Source organism: Podarcis pityusensis (assembly GCF_964106645.2).
Source record: "Podarcis pityusensis genome assembly, chromosome: 12".
Taxonomy (NCBI): Eukaryota; Metazoa; Chordata; class Lepidosauria; order Squamata; family Lacertidae; genus Podarcis; species Podarcis pityusensis.
The window spans coordinates 20,072,520-20,085,871 of record NC_138037.1 but is presented as its reverse complement, the minus strand read 5'-3'; the positions used below and the strand labels follow the sequence as shown (position 1 = coordinate 20,085,871).

The window sequence follows — 13,352 nt, the reverse complement described above, 5'->3', positions numbered from 1 at the left end:
TCGTGATGTGATGTTTTGTATTTCTTAAATATGCTGTTTTTTAATTCTTTCTTTTTGTAACCCTTTAAAATTCAATAAATATTATTTTTAAAAAAAGAGAGAGAGTAACTCCGAGTGTCAATTTATTTCCCACCTTTCCTCCAAGGAGATCCAAAGTTGTGTACATTCTTTTCTATCCCCTCCCCCCAATTATACCCCCACAAGGACCCTGTGAGGTAGCTTATACTGAAAGATAGTGACTGGCCCTAGGTCACCCAGTGAGCTTCAAGGCCAAGTAGGAATTTGAACCCTGGTCTCCCAGGTTCTAGTCCAGCGCTTGCATTTTTATTGCTTCTTTTATTTCTTACTGTACTGCATTAAAATTTGAATTCCATATAGTGGTGCCTTGCAAGACGAAATTAATTCGTTCTGCGAGTTTTTTCGTCTTGCGATTTTTTTCGTCTTGCGAAGCACGGTTTCCCAAAGTCTTCAAAATCACCAAAGTCTTCAAAAACCTCAAAAAAGGCTACCACACCATGTGCTATGAGTTGCTCCTCGAAGTCACCCTGGGTATTAACGGTTTTAAGAAAAAGGAAACAAACTTGCAAGACGTTTTCGTTTTTTTCGTTTTTCATCTTGCGAAGCAAGCCCATAGGGAAATTCGTCTTGCGAAGCAACTCAAAAACCGAAAAACTCTTTTGTCTTGCGCGTTTTTCGTCTTGCGAGGCATTCGTCTTGCGAGGTACCACTGTATTGTTTTAATATAATACTTAATACATAGAATAATTAATATGCATATCTGAAGAGCAACATATAAGAAAATACTGAGCCTGAATCATGTACTCCATTCTGAAACACACAATATACTCCATGAGCATAATGTATTGTGAGGATGTCAAGGCCAAACTCTGGGTTAGCAGACTGAGGTGAGCCAGGAACCCTGAGCTCTGGTGGAAAAGCCAGCTAGCAGGATCAGAGAGTACGGTAAATCTGAAGTGAGGACAAACCAGGAGACAAGATCAATGAGCAATCCAGAACTAAGGAAAAATCAATAAGGACTATGCCAGAGCTCAGGAAGTCATTGCAGTTCAAGCAATGCTAAACTAAGAAGCCATATTGTACTTTTTCCTGCCTATGGGGAACCAATGACCGACCTGAGTGGATGAAGTCAGTCAGGGTACTGCACTGAGAAACCACTACCTGCAGTCTCAGGGATCACCACATGGGGCAGCTGTCTGTGAATCTTGGCAGCTCCTAAAGTAAGCTTAGCTGGGGGAGAAATTTATGAGGCGAGTGTGAACCAGACCCTCTGCATGCCTTGCTATCCCATGCTATCTTCTGTCAGTGAGAAACTGATGATGAAGCTATTGCCTTGTTTCTCAGACATCCCTGGCAGCTTCCACAGATGTTTACATCAACGCTGGCAAGCCTTCCTCCAGCCACAGCTTCCGAACAAATGAATGTCCTAGGTAGTTCCTGGGCGTGGGGCCCACCAGTCACACCCATCAGGTCCCAAACATTTGGCCTGCTGCACAGTCATCTATGCCTCCCATCCTCCATCCATTTCCTATGGAGCTGGAGGCAGCACCACCTGTTTCTTCTTTTCCCCTGCAGCTGTCGAAGCATCTGCGCAGCTTAAGAAGCCGTAACAGAAGCTTCCATCTATTCTCCTGGCACAGGGGATGAAATATCCTAAGGAGACACACCTTAAGACGTAGGCATAAGATCACTGCTGTTTCTTGAGGGAAGCGCACGTGTTGTGTTTGGGGTGTGTGTGTGTGCCTGACACGGAACTGGCATTAAATAATTCTCAAACCTGGTGTCCATACTTTGTGCTCTACAGCCTGGCCTTTTATTTATCCCATATTTATTTAAACAGCCACAAGCAGGATCCTGCACAGCTATTTTGGTCACTTCCTCTAGAGAGTTCCTCCAATTGTTGGCTAGCACTGAGTGAGTCACCAAGTCACTGAGCCACACTTCCTGTAGTGCTCGCTTGCAGCTGGGAAAACGGCCTTCTGCTTTCTCTTTGTTTGCCAAAGCATCCTGAAGCAGCTCAGACTATGCTCACTGTTATAGGAATTCTAAGGTCATATAGATAGATGATAGATGATTGATAGATGATAGATAGATAGATAGATAGATAGATAGATAGATAGATAGATAGATAGATTATATAGGTATATTATACACACACTATGAAAAATGACCATGCAGAAATCTTTCCTGGTCACCAAGACCTTTGCAAAAGTTTGTAATGCAAGGAGGTCAGACATCCCCACAAATGAGACTACCATTTCAAAGAGGCCAAGTAATCATTGATCTTATGGACTGATTTCTTTCTGGAAATCCGATCAGGGCTGATAAGGATTGTCATGCTGACCCAGACCAATGATCTGCTCATTGCAATGTGTGCACAGTGCAGGAGCAAGGAACCCCAGGAGACTCCTCTAGGCTTCTCTATCCAGCTCTCAAGATTCCCCCTAGACTACTCTTCCCTCTGTGGCCCTGCCTTGCTCTCTCCTTCCCTGGAACGTGCCAATGAACTGTAATAATGCCTCTTGCTTGCCTGGGCAGAGAGAGAGAGAGAGAGAGAGAGAGAGAGAGAGAGAGAGAGAGAGAGAGATTTGACAGAGAAATCTGACTTTTGCATGGCTGGAATGTAGCCAACTACACAAAGGTAAAAGGCACATCAGTTGTTCTGCCCACTCTGGCCATGTCCATTGCAGCCAGTGCATGCGTGTAACCCCAGAACGCTGCCCATGAGGTGATGCAGCCCTCAGACTAAAACCAACACACACACACACAAAGAAACCCTGGTATAGTGAATTATCCCAACCCTGGTTGGCTAGATGTCCCAGGGGAATTTGCAATGTTTGCCCTATTCATCTCCTACATTGATTACACGTATATAGTATTTCAGCATGAATAATGCTGATTAAGCTGACCCTCTGTATAGTTAATCCTTTTCGAAAGCTAGATTTACAATGGACCTCAGAACATTCTGTGGGAATGACTTAAGAGAGCAGCCATCGTTTGCTGCCCATTGCACTCAGTCTCTGCCTTGCTCCCCATTTATCCTTCCCAACCTGGATTGCTGCATCTGAGCTTGCTCAAGCTGAGAAGCTGTACCTCGCTGCTTGATGAAGCTTGTGATCCTCACCTGCCCTGATCTTAATCCACCTGAGTGACCACCAACCTTCTCCTCGACCTAAGAAGCCCCATGATCTCCACCTAGTCCACTAGTGGCCTGGGCTGTGTTCACTTGCCTGCCTCAGTCTCTTGGAGTGCGCTTCTCACTCTTCCTGATGCCCCAGAGCCCACCGTTTCCCTGGTGATAGGTCCCCCTCCTCTGGCTCCCCTGAACTGTCAGCTGGCCCTGCAATGTCCTCCAATGTCCTGTGAGCAGGGCCGGATTTAGGTTTGATGAGGCCCTAAGCTACTGGAGGTAATGGGGCCCTTTATATGTCTAGCTGTCCTTTGTCAACAACAAATTGTCACTGTTTTTTGTGTCGAATATATGCTATATGGCAATTTATGAACCTAACAGGCACCCTATATATAGAAATGAGCAAACCAGTGATATTTTAGGGAGCAGGAGGGGCCTATTACTTACATCATAGGAGCGTATACAACACAAAATGCTGTTGCTGTATGTGAGTTTTATTTTACTTGTTTTTTATCTTATATTTTGGAAATGTACATCCGGGTTTTTTCCCTTTACATTTTTTGGGGGCCCCCAAGAGAGTGGGGCCCTAAGCTATAGCTTGTTTAGCTTATACGTAAATCAGGCACTGCCTGTGAGTATAGTGGTAACTCTGGATGCAAATGGGATCCATTCCGGAGCCCCGTTCGCATCCTGAAGCGAACACAACCTACGTCTGTGCATGCGCGGGTTGTGATTCACCGCTTCTGTGCATGCGCATGACGTCATTTTGAGCATCTGCGCATGTGTGAGCAGCGAAACCTGGAAGTAACACACTCCATTACTTCCAGGTCGCTGCGGAGCGTAACCTGAAAACGCTCAACCTGAAGCATATTCAACCTGAGGTATGACTGTACCTCCTAAGTCCCCAACCTCCCCTTCCCCATGTTCAGCTTGTCCCGGTGGTGTCCTGCCAGTTCGTGACACAGGGGTGTTCTGCCGGCGTATCTGTCCCAGAGGCAGTGTATCTGGCATTCTTCCAATGTTGCAGGGCTTCTATTTTATTCCATTTTATTAATGCATTCATATCCTGCCCTTCTAGTGTAAAAACACCTCTCAGGCCAGCTTGCAACATAAAGCATTAACAATTTCATAAAACGATTACAAAAAAAATAGGAAGGGGTCAGGCAGGCAGGAAAAGGAAAAGCAGCAGCTGGTGAGAAAAGTGGTGATCTTTTTTTGGGGGGTGGCAGGGGCTATGGAAGGTGCCTCACTCTGTTACCTGGAGCCAGGTTTAGCATTAGCTTTACATTACTGTTTTGGGAATAACCAGGGATATCCAGGGATATTTTGCCCATGACCATCAGAGCTCTTTAGAGCCACGATGAGCAGAATTGCATATATACTTTAGCCGTTTGTTGTCATGGATCTGATACAATCTTTTGCAGATGGCTGAAAGAAATGCAAACCACTTATATGTACTTCATGTGGAGAAACCTCAGCTGAAGCATTACACTAAATTGCCAGATTGTTAGATGGTTCACCCATATGACAACGAAAGCTTGTGTTTGAAATCACACCTCATCTCTCCTAAGAGCCTGCATATGCCAAAAATTAGAAACATCAATGCTCAGATTCATAGAAAAAAAACGACACATGGGGAGGGGAGGGGAGGGAGAAGTTTAACCGCCTGGGTCCCCCTTCCATCTTGGGGAAAGAAGAATAAAGAAAGTGGATGCTAAGAGCAAATCAATGGATCACCTGCAGCTGAGATGAGTTGCCTTCTTTCCTTTGTAGTTCATGCACTGAATGCTAAAGTGCATCTGTGTGGCATATGTCACCTGGCCCATATGTTTCGAACATGTTAGGAAGCTCTAGTTCTGATGAGCTGCTATGCAATGGATGAGCAATAAGCGTACCTAAAAATACACCTAGCAGTTCTATTTCATATACTTGTGGAATGCATTTTTTGAACCTGGTACAAGGAAGAAATATGATCATGGAGTGAAGTGTGCATTTTGTATTTCTTTTCAAACCAAACCAAACACCTGTTTCTTATTGTTGAGACCAGGTAGACCTAAACTCTGTTCAGACACTCAAAAGTGCAAGCAGTGAATACTGGGAGGGGGAGACTCTGGCCCTCAACCTGTGCCTTAACAGAGCATCTGTGGGGTGCCTCCATATGTATAACTTGTCACACACATACATGCGCTCATTGTTCACATTTTGAACTCTTGACTTGGGCCTAGGTCATGGGTAGGCAAACTAAGGCCCGGGGGCCAGATCCAGCCCAATCGCCTTCTAAATCGGGCTCGGGCTCGTGGACGGTCTAGGAATCAGCATGTTTTTACATGAGTAGAATGTGTCCTTTTATTTAAAATGTATCTCTGGGTTATTTGTGGGGCACAGGAATTCGTTCATTTTCTCTCTCCAAAATACAGTCCTCCCCCCCCCCACAAGGTCTGAGGGACAGTGGACCGGCCCCCTGCTGAAAAAGTTTGCTGATCCCTGGTTTAGGTTTTCTCTCATACGTATATCCCACTGTTCCTCTGAGAAGCTGAGGTTGACATTCATACACGAGCTAATCCTGTGTTTTGGTGTCACATTTACTGGCCCAAAAATGGTGACCCTTTTTTGGGACGGGAGGTTGGGGTGAAAAGTCAGCAAATGACGTTTTCCCCCAGGACCCCCCAGGAACTCTGTACTGGCTCCTTTTGTTACCCACCAGATTTTTCCTCGTTTTAGAGACACCATAGCTCAATGGTAAAAAGGTAAAGGACCCCTGACAGTTAAGTCCAGTCGCAGACAACTCTGGGGTTGCGGCGCTCATCTCACTTTACTGGCTGAGGGAGCTGACGTTTGTCCGCAGACAGTTTTTCCAGGGAATGTGGCCAGCATGACTAAGCTGCCTCTGGTGAAACCAGAGCAGCACATGGAAACACCATTTACCTTCCCGCTGGAGCGGTACCTATTTATCCACTTGCACTTTGACGTGCTTTCGAACTGCTAGGTTGGCAGGAGCTGGGACTGAGCAACGGGAGCTCACCCCATCGCAGGGATTTGAACCTCCAACCTTCCAATCCGCAAGCCCTAGGCTCAGTGGTTTAGACCACAGTGCCACCCGCGTCCCTTAGCTCAATGGTAGACTAACAATATAACTTAACCTTGCAATAAGTCTATTTGCATACGAAATGCCTTTAAATGAAAATACCTTATGACTTCCTACTTTCCATATATAAAAACTTGTAATGTCTGCTTAGAGTGTTTTCCACTTCCTTTATTATTTAACCAGTTATGTAATTTTTTAGTAATTTAAATTTAGCCTGTTTATTTTAATTTAGTGGTCCCACATATTCTGAGGTCCTATGCTGTTGCTTACAGTTGTGTGTAAATCCAGCACTGATTTGGTCCTTGATTACGGTATATGTTTATTCATCACAGAGCACCCTCTCTCACTAAATTAGGTCCAGCTATTTGCCTGGGATGATTTACACAGAGAAAATGCATTCAGATTATCTTCTGTTTCTACTGGAGGAGCTAATTCGGAGCCTGCTGCTGCCTAGAATTTATCTTCAATAAACAATGAATTCTCCGTCTGGGAAGAAGACACTAAAATCATCACCTATTTGTAAAGGGTAATTACCATTTCTTCTAAGCAGACACTAATGTTTATTGTTAGTATCAACAATCTACATGCAAGAGTCTAGATTTCAAAGAAAGCAGATGGTAAAAGGGACTCTTCAGAAAACTAGAGTGAAATAGAGTTCATATGTGTTTGCAAGACTTATCTGTTGCCTTTCTGAAGACAGCATGATTGTATAAAGCTTGGCTACGCAGAAAAGGAGAAAGGAAGCCAGTCAGACGAATATAAAAGCGGAGAAAGGGATCTGGTTTAATCATGTTGTAAAGAGACCCACCCGCTGTAGTGTTTGCAAGATTATAAATCATCCACAGACTGGATTAGAAGGAACAAACTTTACAGAGTAGTGCCCTGCTACCAAAAGTACATACTAAACTGAAATTAGTCAGGTACTCCTTAACTTCCCTGATGATCTCACCCAGAAATGATTTCCCCCATATAACAATCTCTAAGTCACTTTAGTTCCTACTAACATCACACCTATCATCTCAAGATGTTGTTTTGTCTGTTGAATCTTGATTGCTTATTTAGGTGCCATATAAGATGTTGGCAATGCACCTGGCAGGGCTCTAAACACAGGCCTACAAGCAAGGTTTTTTCTCCTAGCCCAGAAATAACCAACCCATATAATAGTGGGCTACAGCTCCCATCATCCTCAGCTGGCATGGTCATTGGCCAGAGATGATGAGAGTTGTAATCCAACAACATCTGAGGACGCCAAGTTGGTTATCCCTGGCCCAGCCCACGGGAAAAGGAAGAGAGCAGGAATCTGTAGGCTGAGCTGTATTTAAAGGGACATCCTGAGAGAATGGTGGCCATTTTGGTTGCCGGGATCCCAAGCAAATTCACCAAGCAACCCCCGAAAAAAACTTTTTGGGGCCGCAATCTCATGTGGCACCCCAAAATGCATGTTTTTGGGGCACTGTGTCCAAAAAGTGCTTTTTTGGGTGGGGGAACCGTGATACAAATTTCGCAAGATCACAGCAACCAAAATGGCTGCTGTGCTTTTGCAATAAAAAAATGAGAAGGCTATGTTTGGGAAGACGGCGCACCAGATTTTGGCTTCAAAGTGTTGAAAAGTATGCAGTGGGCAGGGGAAGAATGTCTGCCTCAAGAAATATCTGTTTTAGAGATCTAGATGGGGACTTAACAAAAGCACTGGCTCATGTTCTTCAAGATCTTTGTTCTGAGGTAAGGGGTGCTCAATTTGTACAGTATTTGTAAACACACCCACACAAACTCCTTTTTAGAAAGACGCTTTTGTGGCACAGTTTGACCAAATGCTGCTTAACTTTCCTCCTCAGTTTGCTGAGCTGTCGAGGCACGAAAGGGAAAGATGGCCATTGAAATATTACTGTCATGCTGCACAAGAAAACAGGAAGATAAATCACCTTCTGTGTCCTGGTTGCCCAGGGCAACTCCTAATGGATGGGCCTACTCAGGTAAAACCTTACTGTCTTGTCATTTAAAAAAAAATATCCAAACAAACCTAAGATGTACTGCCAGATGAAGGGACTAAACACATGTAGCGCTTCACTCAAAAATGTGTATGTCCCGCTCACTTGCATTTTCATCATTCAGAAATGCTAAAAGGCCCCAGGAAGGCCACCAGAATCCCTTCTGTCTCTCTCACTCCCTCAAGCCGAGAACGGGGCGAGGGCTCATTAAATGCGGCTGTCAGTAGGCCTGGATCCCGTCCCCACACAGCGCCAAGTGATTTTAACCAGGTACACAGAATTAAGAAGAGTTCAGAAGTTCAGGGAGTTGGGAACTGGCAAGTCACCGCCAGGTACAGAGCAAAGCGGCATCCATTTTGGGGATGTTGTTTGTTTGAGGTTATTGGAGGGAGCAATTTGTGGGGATTCATCAAGAGAAGAACTGATTTGCGTGACCCGTTTTTGAGTTTTGACCCTCTCAAGTTTTTTGTGGTGAAGAAGTTGGGATTGGAAAGCTCTGTATGGTGGCATCACAAGCTACCACATCCTAGAAAGCAAAACACTGTGTGAAAATGGTAGGGTGAATCACATCCCGTGGCCTTCAGGCACGTTGGTGACACCCACACACCATGAGTTCCCCTAAATAATCCTGGGAACTGTAGTTTACACCCCACAGAGCTACAATTCCCAGCGCCCTTAACACATACAGTTTCCGGGCTTCTTTGGGGGGAAGCCATAGGCATGGGGCGGATGTGATCTAGGAATTGTTCACTGTGCTTGTTCGGCGCTGCAAGGAAGACACAGTCTGCACATCCTCAAATCACTTCACGCTTTATCACCTCTCTGGTCTGAGGCCTAATACTGAAAGCATTTTCTAGTACTAAGCACTGATGATTCCTTACTCAAACTCATCTCCAATAACAAATGGAGTGTACAATTCCTTTCAAAACAGAAGTCTGCATTTCGCTATTGCCCACCTCACAAAATATAGAGAAACTGTAAACAAAAAAGAGGGGGCAATCAAGCAGGTTTAAACATTGCATTTTTATACCACATTCCAATAATCTCAGGGCAGCGTACATATCCCTCCTATTATCCTCACATCACTCCTGCGAGGTAGCCACTAGACTGAGGTCACCTGTGAGTTTTGTGACTGCCGTCCTCCCCCCACCGCAGCCACTGTAACACACCACCATGAAAACATTGGTGCTTATATGCTTCACAAGTTTCTTCAACCTCTAGAAGACTGTACAGTGGTACCTCAGGTTAAGTACTTAATTCGTTCCGGAGGTCCGTACTTAACCTGAAACTGTTCTTAACCTGAAGCACCACTTTAGCTAATGGGGCCTCCCGCTGCTGCTGCGCCACCGGAGCCCGATTTCTGTTCTCATCCTGAAGCAAAGTTCTTAACTCGAGGTACTATTTCTGGGTTAGCGGAGTCTGTAACCTGAAGCGTATGTAACCCGAGGTACCACTGTACTTTGAAGAATCTTTTCTGCTCGGTACCTTAAGCTCTCAAATGGCAACATCATAATGAGGCACCATTTCATATACAACGAACATACCTTTCCCTTATAAAATCATGCATGCATCAGTGATGTTATATATTACTCCCTCACAAAAACAAACCTGAGCATCTGGCTTAAGCTTGCAAACCCAGGAAATTTGATGGCTGAAATTACAGCTGTGGGCCTTCTCTTGGTGCAGTTAAATAGACCACTGTATCATAATGTTGAGGATATTAGAGATGTATATTATTTCTTCTAACATTCCACAAGATTTTTGGAGGATGGAAACAGGGCAGTGTTGTTTTATAGTACCACAACTATATTTCTTTGGGGCCTGTGGTAACTTTGATGGACTCAAACATGCTCTGCATTTCTATGTAGTTACCATTCTTGCCAACTATGCAGCATTTTACAGAGTTCTCCTTGAAATTCAGCGTGTTCTCCACTTTTGCCATGCAAAAACATAGGCTGCGATCCTAACCCCACTTGCTTGGGGGTAAGCCCCACTGAATTCAATAGGGTTTACTTCCCAGTAGGATTGTTAGGATTGTTGTTAGTCAATCGGTGCAAGTCAAGTTATGCTTCTTGTAGTTTAGTCTCTTTCTCTTGTTATGAATTCACCCAGAGCTTTTAATGCTGAACTGACATTGAGGTCTACGTGACCTTTGTGCTATTTAATTCTTTGCTGTTAAATAGCTGTAGCTCATTTTACCCTTGATGAGAAGAGTCCTGGTTTCACTCTGCTTTGCTTCTTTACTGTTCTGAATTGTGTGCTCTACTGTACAACCTGTGTGTACTCCTTGCTATTTGTTTCCTTATCTGTAACCTGGCAATGTGAAAATACATAGTGGGCAGTTATCATAGTGGGCAAAATGAAAGCTTGCGCTTTCTGGGAGAGGGATAATATCTATTTCCATTTGGCTTTTTAACAGTGAAGTCTCGTGCAAAGGTGATAAAGAAATCTTGAACAAGACCCCTGTATTATTATTTTTATCAGTCCAATGTATGTGTGCTTCAGTTAATGTATTCCAGGTAAACCCCACGTTTTTCATATGGACAATATTTCCTGTGTTCTGGGTATTACTTTGGCATACAACGACTGGCATTATGTTTGGTATTGGGGCTGCTGGAAACGAAATGGGTAAGTTGTGTTTCGGTGATAATCAAAGGAAACAGAAGTAGGGAAGTGTTGAAAGAGACCACCTACGAAATGCACATGACAAAATGCCCGCTTACAAATGTGCTAATGAACTTCCAAATCAACAATGACTGTGGATGTTTAATAGGTTATCTTTACTTACTGGATTTTCCGTGGTAAGTAATTACAGTCAAACCTCAGTTTTCGAACGCCTCGGCTGCCAAACGTTTCCGAACGCCGAAAACCCAGAAGTGAATGCTTCCATTTTCAAATGCGCCTCAGAAGTCGAACGGCTTCTGAGGTGTGTTTCTTAAATTTCCCCATTGAACTTGCTGGCAGCCCTTTGATCCTCGCTTTTCAAATGTTTCGGGATTCAAACAGACTTCCAGAACGGATTACATTCGAAAACTGAGGTTCCACTGTATCTAAATTAAATATATATAAAAAAGTAAAATCTGGTGTTTTGATGACAGTGGCATCACGTGGATGCTACAAAAGAAAGTTATGGACCTGAGCAACATCAATTCCAAAATACATTCATGTTTGGAAGCTCCTTTATCAGTGGCAGGTATAAATATTCTGAGCAAAGAAATAGTCTTTTCCTGAATTAATCCTGGGATGGACAAGGCATGAACTCTAGCAAGCTCTTCTATACTAATAAACTTGTTAGTTCTGCAGTGACTAAAAATGTGGCGGCTTTCCCATGGAGAATAACAAAGTACGCTGGCTTGCAAAATACGGTATGTTTTCACTTTGCGTCTTTGGTGGAATTAGGTTATGGTTCACAGAGTTCCATAAATATTCTCATTTAGTTATGCATGGAATAATTTATATATTTCATGTAGTTCCATTTCTAGCCTGCCCCATCCCTAGGACTTCGGGTGGGTCATAGTTTTAAAATAATAGCACCAGATAAAAATCAGACCCCGTTCTGAAACACCAAACAGAATTTTTGCTAACAGCTTAATCCTGCTCACCAAAAGCCAAATGAAAAGGTTTACGTTGCTTCTGAAAAAAGGTTGAGGTTTACCTTTGGCTGGGTACTCCTCCAAATGTTACGCCTTTCCTACAAAGCAGCTTTTATATGTAGTAAAGTAGATGAAATATATGTGAATGGTTACCTTTCCTATATGGTTTTCCCCATTTCATACGGGGGAAGTGCTGTCAGGTCTGGAAATGCACAGCATTTGAAGCAGCCCAGAGTCTTCTAAGGAAGAGAGTTCTCCTGGGGCAGTGTTTGAAGTGTTTCCCTACAACTGTATGAAAATGGCAAGTTGTCACTAGTCTCTGGCTAACAGAAATGAAACGGAGGTCTCTTCCACATATTGAGGGAAGTGCCCGCCCCCTCAGTGGAAGCACAATTGACTTTTGTGCTTTTGTTGCAATGTGTGAAGTGGAAACTTGTGCATCTCCCACACAGGAAGCACAAAAAAAGAAGCATGGCACTTCTAGATAACCTGTTTATTGAGAATTCATCCTGATTTGTTTGCAGGGAGACCAGATGACACTGGCTTTTCGATGAACACTTATTCTGACGATGATACATCCCACACTTTCCTGTCACATTTCTCATTGCAAACAGTTCTATTTTGGAGTAAGTGGGTTTGTTGTGCAAGAGGACAAAATTGCGCAAACTAAATTTGCCAGTATGTGATTGAATCACCCCCTCCCCAATAGTGACAGTTTGGAAGCACTGCAAGAGTGATTCTTATGATCTGTTTTGTTGCATGTAGTACAAAAGAGTCCCCAGAAATAAGCCTAGCTAGTATCACCTGGTGAAATGAGACCTGCGAGAAAGAAACAAATCCCACTGTCTCTCTCCTTTGGAGAGAAGATTCATTTATTTCATTTCTTAATGTATATTTTTGTATAGGTACATAGGTAAAGGTACCCCTATTAGGTCCAGTCACGGACGACTAAGCTGCTTCTGGCGAACCAGAGCAGCGCACGGAAATCCGTTTACCTTCCCGCCGGAGCGGTACCTATTTATCTACTTGCACTTTGACATGCTTTTGAACTGCTAGATAGGCAGGAGCTGGGACCAAACAACGGGAGTTCACCCCATTGTGGGATTTGAACCGCGGACCTTCTGATCAGCAAGCCCTAGGCTCTGTGGTTTAGACCACAGCGCCACCTGTGTCCCTTATAGGAGCATAGCAGAAGTCAATTAATTCAATAATTTCTTGCCATGTTTCTAAATGTGGAAATATTTTGTGATGATGGGATGTTTTTGCTCTCCTCTTTTTTATATTGCTAAATAAACAATCCCTTTTGATGCTCATTTCTCTGTGAAGATGTTTGATCCTTATCACTCCACTCCCTTATCACTCCGCTTTCATTACATAATTCCAGTGTTCTTTCCTGACAGATATTCTGCATAGGTATCCCAGAATCAAGAATTCTAGAGCGCGCAAAAACACAAACCATTTCTACAGTACATCAAAATAAAAGCAGTTTATTTACTGATTTCATTTATTAAAAAGTGTCTGTACTTTTTAAATGAGCA

The 13,352-nt window shown here is 43.6% G+C and overlaps 1 protein-coding gene across 2 annotated transcripts in view; it reads left to right on the top strand.

The window, feature by feature from the left end:
- The first annotated feature begins 7,494 nt into the window (after positions 1-7,494).
- The window catches only part of JCAD (junctional cadherin 5 associated), a 67,598-nt gene continuing 61,740 nt past the window's right edge, over positions 7,495-13,352 (top strand). Inside the window, exons 1-2 of one of the 2 annotated variants that reach the window (XM_080975272.1) lie at positions 7,495-7,535; positions 8,069-8,206. The gene's annotated coding sequence lies outside the window, so the exon portion shown is untranslated. Of the gene's footprint in view, positions 7,536-7,640; positions 7,956-8,068; positions 8,207-13,352 lie in introns of those variants that run through there. The other variant, XM_080975271.1, reaches the window with a different exon arrangement.